This window comes from Prinia subflava, chromosome 16, assembly GCF_021018805.1.
Source record: "Prinia subflava isolate CZ2003 ecotype Zambia chromosome 16, Cam_Psub_1.2, whole genome shotgun sequence".
In the NCBI taxonomy this organism is placed as follows: Eukaryota; Metazoa; Chordata; class Aves; order Passeriformes; family Cisticolidae; genus Prinia; species Prinia subflava.
The window spans coordinates 35250-41535 of NC_086262.1; the positions used below are offsets into that span (position 1 = coordinate 35250).

Sequence of the window (6286 nt, forward strand, 5' to 3'; positions counted from 1 at the left end):
ACCCGGATCGGTGCTGTACAGGGGGGTTCCATTGCTGCCTCACCTGCCCAGGCGCCCCGATCGGTCCGTCAGAGCTACTCGATCAGTGCCTTAGCTCCCGGGGCACCCCGATCGGTGTGGCATGGGGGCTCCGTAAGTACCTTAGATCCCGGGGCACCCCTTTTCTGTACCGCGGGGGTGGGATGCCGTCGAATACTCAGCTCCCAGGGCACCCCGAACAGTTCCGTGTAGAGGGGAGGGGCGTGGGGGCTCTGTTGGATCCTCTGCTCCCGGGGCACTGCGATTGGTTCCGGGACGGGAGCGGCCTTATGACCGTTCCTGCCCGCTCCACGGGCCGTGGGCCAAGCCCCACCCCTCACTGCTTTCACGCACGCTGATTGGACAAAGCGGCCAAAAGACACTCCACCCCCAGAGCGGCTCTAACACCGCAGGGACCCACAGCGGCTGTGCCGCGCTCGCTGTCCCCAGGCTCCAACCCGCCGGGACAGGGAATCCTGTGGGGACAAGCTGCAGCTGTCTTGTCCCCGCATGCAGCAGCTCGCAGGCGTTGTCCCCTCCTGTCCCGGCACGGAGCTGGGCTGCAGCGGCTGCAGAGCCCCAGGGGCCGCGGCTGCGGGCACCGGAGAGCTCCCAGAGGCCGCGCTTGTCTCCGCAGGTGCTGCCGCAGCGTCCATAGAGCGAGGCCAGGGCGGCGCTGAGCTGGCAGCGCCTTCCTGAGCCTCGGCGTCCCGCAGGGCCGGCACCAGCAGTGACCTTTCATCATGTCCCTTTCAGTGCCATCAGCGAGGGTGTGAAGCTGTTCCCGAGGCCAATCTCCGAAAGACTTTTTCAATCTTCCTGATGACTCCAGAGCAAGGGGATGTTTATTCCAAGAAGAGAGATGCCAGCTGTGAGCAGGAGGAGAGTGAATTCTGATCCCATCATGGAGTTGTGAAGGAGCTCCTGCATCTCCAGGAGGGATCAGCAGCTGGGGTTCCACACTTGCCTGGGGTGCAAGAAGCCACTTGTCATGAGCAGGGGGATGCCACTTATGAGCATGCAGAGAGTGAAGATGTGGAGAATGAATTCTGCATCAGTGATGGGAGTGTGAGGAAGCCCCTGGGTCCTTAGGGCACATCAGCACCTGGCAATGTACACAGAAGGATCCTCAGAAGATTCTGGGTGAGTGTAGAACCAATCCTGTGGCCTCTTAGGGAGGGGACAGTGTCACCTCCCAAGGACAAGGCTGGCACGTTTGTGGCCGTATCCTTACATCTGGAAGAGTCCTGGTGCTCTGCTCCGCCCATCAGTGGCTGGAATCAACTTTCCAAGCTGCCCCCAAGCCTGTGCAGTTCTCCTGCTGCAGCCTGTCCCCACCTTTGTGTCCCTGGCTGTCCCCACCCCTGTGTCCCTGGCTGTCCCCACCCCTGTGTCCAGGCTCTTGGCTCCCTGGCTGCCAGCTGAGTGTGTTGCACACTGGCTGAGGGCTCCCTCCTGTGCTCCCTGGCCACTGGGTGAGCACATTCCAGGGTCGGCTCTGGTCCTGGCAGCCAGCAGCTCTTTCCTGCTCCAGGCAAGCGGTTCAGGTGCCATCCCCTGCTTGTGTTGGTGCTGGTTGTGCTCGTGTTGCTGGTGCTGGCTTTGGCGGTGGCCTTGGCTGTGCAGTCAGGTAAGGGAGGGGCAGCAGGCTGGGCCCAGCCCCTGGGGGCAGAGTGGGATCCCTGCTCCCTGCACAGGGGAATCCTCAGAGCTTCTCCTCTTCCCCTTCCAGCACCACAGGTTCCAATCACACCTGTGACTCCGCTCTTGGTTCTGGGCTGTTCTTCTGCCTGAATTGGGTGCAATGGGGTCTGCTACTACTTCTCCAGGGATCACGGCACCTGGGAGCAGGGTCAGGAGCGGTGCTCCGAGCTGGGGGCCTCCTTGGCCATTGTCAGGGATGAGAACCTGGTGAGTGAGGGGCTGTGGGTGCTGTGGGGTGTGTGAGGGGAGCCTGGGGGTGCTCCTGGGCCGGGCTGGGTTCTGCTAGGGCTGGGGCTGCAGGCCTGTGCCGGGGCCCTGCAGGGAAGGAGCCCCAGCTTGTGGGGGGAGCCCCGGGCACGTGTCCCCCCGAGGGGCCGGGGCAGCTCCCACTCCTCTCTCCTGGGCAGGGTTTGCTCTTCCGCCTCCGCAGGAACATCAATTACTGGCTCGGGCTGCGCAGACGGGGCCAGCGCCTGCACTGGGGGGACGGCAGCAACTTCAGCTCCTGGTGAGTGCCGGGGAACTGGGCAGGGCCTGGGGGGACAGGGCTACAAGGTGCTCGCCTGGGGACCAGCGCTGTCTCTGCTCCTCCTTGCAGGGTTCCTGTCCTTGGCAATTCCGAGTGTGTGTACCTGGCTGACAATAAATTCCACAGTGAGAACTGCTCCAATCAGCATCCATATCTGTGCAGCAAGGCCCAAGCTCCCCTGTGACAGGGGCTGCAGAAAGGACCTTCTCCACGCTGGGCAGTCCCTGCTTCATCTCTTAGCCCGGCACAGGGCTCTCCTTCCTCCGCTACAGCCTGTGCCTTGCCCTCACTCTCAGGGTCACCTCCGTGCCTGTTCCTCGCCACTGCCAAGGCTGGGCTGGGTGTCCAAAGGAAAAGTCTCCGTAATCCCTCCTGCCCCCGGTGCTGCCTGCAGGGAGGGCATTGCCCTCGTGACACCCCCAGCTCCAAGGGCAGCCACCAGCGCCCCTGCCGGCAGTGCGGGAACTGCAGGGAAGGGGAAAGCGCCTGCGGCCGAGAGCAGCTGGGCCTGAGTTTGGGCTCTGTTTGTTGTTCATGCCGCACTCGGGGTTGTCTGTCCACTTTGTGCTACGTACAAGTAAAGAACTGTTATTCTTCTCATAGCTTAGCCTGAGAAACCCCTTCATTTCAAAATGAGAATCATTTGGAGGGAAGGATTTTCCATTTTCCATAGCAAGGGAGGCTCCTGCCTTCCTTAGCAGACACTTGTCTTTCCAACCAAACCAGCCCCATCCCTCTGTGGAACTGTGTGGGGAGGAGGGAGGGAGGGAATCAGGGATCAAGAGGAGCCCAGGAAGGAGATGACTGAGTAGGCCGAGTGCATCTCTAGGATCTCGCATACTTCTCATTAACTTCCTCTAATTTGTTTAACAATAAATTCAACTAATTTCTTCAGTCTGGGCCTGTTACACCAATTGTAATAAACGTAAAGCCAATTCCAAATTAATAAATGATTTTAGTACTTTAAAAAAAAAATCAATGAACAGAATTTCGGGTAATCCAACAATCAAAGAATCAGTGTCGAGTCCCGGGACAGGCACTGGTTGAATCTTAGCTGCGGCCTCTATCACGCCATAGCTCCCCCTGTTCACATCTTTGGTTCTGTGAGTCCTGTTTATTTACAGTTTTTTACCAGGACAGAGCATTACTTCATACTCTCTTTGTCCCTTCAGTTTTTCTTTATGTTCATGTAGATTCATTCTCGCTGTCTGGTCGGTTTAATAGTTCTTCTGCTTGGAGATGAATATTAAATATGACTTCTGGGAATATCGCATTGAGATGCGCATCCCCAATGGTGGAGTGAGATCCATTTCGGTGGTGGTGGTAATGGTTGGGTCATTTGCAATCCTGTCTTTGGAGAAGACCCAGCTTCCTCCCACCTTCTCTCCTTTCTCTTGTAAATTTGGTCATCCCCCAGTTCCCGGCAGAGTCATTTTTCAATTCCTGAATCTGTCTACCTGAGTCTCGAATGATTTTTACCATTTATATTAAATGGCACATCTTGATTTATATGTACATTATAAACATGAATTATCCCACATCATTTATCACAATCCCCCCCCCTTATAATTTAACATATAATTAGTGTTTCTCTTTCCCTTCTGATTTCTTTCCATTTCTAATTGTTAATATCGTTGCCGAAGTTTACCCCTATGGTTATCCCTTTCTGTTCTTGCCCATGCCTCAAAGTTAGCCAATGTTGTTGCTGCCGTGCTCCCTTTTCTGACCTTTAAATTCATTATTTTCAGTACTTGCATGCCTTGTACTATCAAATATATTGAACAGATGAGGCCAGGTATTATGGAAAGCAAGACTATTATTCCAGTGATGGGGCATAGTATAAAAAGTCTTATTTTCTCCCACCATGTTCTTTCCCCAAATAGTTGATCCCACCATGAGGTTTGAAGCCTTTACTCCCCTTTTTGTATGGGTACTTGTGCGACCTTTTTAATTTCTGCGGCTTGGTCCCTTACAGTTTCCCTGTAAGGGAAAATCCCTGCCTGATATTTAATTCCTTTTAATTTTCTAGAGGCTCCTTCTTCTCCAGCCAACAAGTAATCTAATGCTGCCTGGTGTTGATATATACAAACCCTCATTTGAGGATGCTGTTTAGCCAGTAATTCAAGGACATCCAAAGTAAGATTTGAAATGATTGCTACTACTGCCTGCAACCTTAGAAGCCTATCTTGCAGATGGATAGGGGTTTCATATTTCCCGTTTCCATCTCGAGCCCAGGTTGCAGGTAACATCTATTCTGTTGGCCAATCTTTACTACCTCAATTTTGATTTCTATCTACTTGTTGGGCTCCCCCTTTTAATTCCTTGTTATCTGATAAGCCAAAGGTTTCTTTTAAGCACATTCCTTTGTTGTTATCTCCAACCTTGGGGTTCCCAAGGGTTGTTTCGATAGCAAGTCTAACTGCTCATTCTTAGGTATTGCCTTTGGGCCATGGTGAGCTATTTCCCCGCCTGATGTGCCGAGTGTTGTTAAAGGCATAGTACCCATATCCCTTGTCCTTCTGGCAGCTATCCAGGGCTCGGTATGCAGTGGTTTCCACAGCTTTTTGCTCTTTCTTGGTGCTAAGCTGAACTCCCTGAGGCTGACCCACCATCAGGCACACAACTAGGCTCAGGACCACTAGGTTCCCCCATAGGTGTATCCTTCTGCCTACATCTCTGCCCACTGGGTTGCCACCAGCGGCGAGGTAATCTGTCTTCTCGGCAGCAGGGAAATTCTTCCAGGGTTCCATAATTAGGCTGAGCTGCATACCTCCTCTTAAAGGTGCCCCACCTGGATAGCTTTACTGTATCTTTGCTGCAGAGTACCTTAGTTCTTCGGCACTCAGTTGCTAGGACCTGGGCTCTCGAATCCAATTTTCCCCTTATCCCCTTTTGGAACAGGTGAAACCACTCAATAGAATCTAATTCCAGTACCCCCAAATCCGTGGCAAGCTCTAAGATCCAGCTGGTCAGTTCCTGCTCCATTTCTAGACACTTATCGCACAAGCCACTAGGTCTAGATCCCCCTCTACAATGTACAACCCAGATTTCCTGACAACAGCCACACTTAAAATAAATACATGGGTAGTATGGACATCCCAGTTTTGAACAACTTATCGTGTTCTCCTTGGTCATTTGTCGCGTTGATGAAGTTTTATCTTCAGGTCTCCAGGGGAGGAGGTGACTCTCCACTCAGGCTTCTCTTCTCGTCTTTCAATTTTCTTCACCCGAGAAGTGTGTGTCCAACCTTTCTCAACTGTCCTCACGGCAGTGTCTGTGGTTAAGAGAACAACAAACAGGCCCTCCCACTGTGGCGCTAGGGAAACTTCTTTCCAGGCTTTTATTAACACCTCATCTCCTGGTTTTATTTTATGTATCGCGAACCCTAGGGGGGGTGCTCTAAATAACTATCCCTTTTTTTCTCAGCTCTTTAAGGTTCTTATTTATTGCTATTAAATAAGGCTGGATTTGTGCATCCTCCAGCCTTGGATGTCTGACTGGCATTCCATGTTCATACGGTATTCCGTACTGTTGCCATGAGTTTTTCCCGGTTTGGCTGAGCGTTCATATTAAAGGAGAAGTCCGTACCTTCTCACGCTCTTTTAATGTAAACATCAACTATGTTCTATAATCATAGCCATTGTTTTTACATTCCCTGCTGGGACAAACAAGACTCTGTGACAGTCCCCTTCACCAATGTGGTGTTGAGGTGGGAATTCCTTCCTCCAATCCACAGGCCTCATAGAAAAAGTATAAAAGTAGGTTTTTGAAAATAAACCAGGTCTTTTGCCCTGCATGCTCTGTTGCACCCAGATCTGTGTCCCCAGTCTGTTTTCTGGCTAGGCCTCCACGGTGATACCGTACAACATCTCAAAGGGTGATAAACCACTCTCGGAGTGGGGCATAGTCCTCACATTCAGCAAGACTAAAGGGAGACATTTAACCCAGGACATTTTGGTTTCTAACATCAGCTTTGATAACTGCTTTCAATATCTGGTTCATCCATTCTACCTGCCCTGAACTCTGAGGGTGCCA

General features: G+C 52.3%; 1 long non-coding RNA gene across 2 annotated transcripts; it reads left to right on the top strand.

Annotated features, from left to right (window-relative positions):
• Positions 1 to 432: 432 nt before the first annotated feature.
• On the top strand, positions 433 to 2994 carry LOC134559164 (uncharacterized). Of its 2 annotated transcripts, XR_010082465.1 has the most exons (6): positions 433 to 655; positions 775 to 1161; positions 1553 to 1648; positions 1751 to 1929; positions 2153 to 2230; positions 2321 to 2994. It is a non-coding gene; the product is annotated as an uncharacterized LOC134559164 (long non-coding RNA). The 2 variants fall into 2 exon arrangements; XR_010082466.1 differs by lacking the exon at positions 1553 to 1648.
• Positions 2995 to 6286: the final 3292 nt, after the last annotated feature.